The 272-nt window shown below is 28.7% G+C and overlaps 1 protein-coding gene across 1 annotated transcript in view; it reads right to left on the bottom strand.

Annotated features, from left to right (window-relative positions):
* Nucleotides 1–272, bottom strand: part of LOC119593141 (40S ribosomal protein S8-like) — a 5,687-nt gene that overhangs the window by 1,361 nt on the left and 4,054 nt on the right. The gene's annotated exons all lie outside the window — the stretch shown is intronic.

Raw genomic sequence — 272 nt, forward strand, 5'->3', positions numbered from 1 at the left:
TTCTATATTACAAAGTAATAGAACATTAAAATAACCATTTTTTTAAGTATTATACTTTATGCTTTAATTACCGCCAAAAATAAGATCTTGACAATACATATCCAAACTTGGAAAAAAATTCCAACAAAACCCAGACCTTCATCCTACTAATGTATCCTGGTACTAAAAGAAACACTCACTCTCTCACTCTTAACACCATTGTGTAACTAGTCTGATTTATAATAAAGTTCTTACAAAGTAAAATTCATTGTTCTGACAGGATATTAACTCCT

This window comes from Penaeus monodon, chromosome 31, assembly GCF_015228065.2.
Source record: "Penaeus monodon isolate SGIC_2016 chromosome 31, NSTDA_Pmon_1, whole genome shotgun sequence".
Classification (NCBI taxonomy): Eukaryota; Metazoa; Arthropoda; class Malacostraca; order Decapoda; family Penaeidae; genus Penaeus; species Penaeus monodon.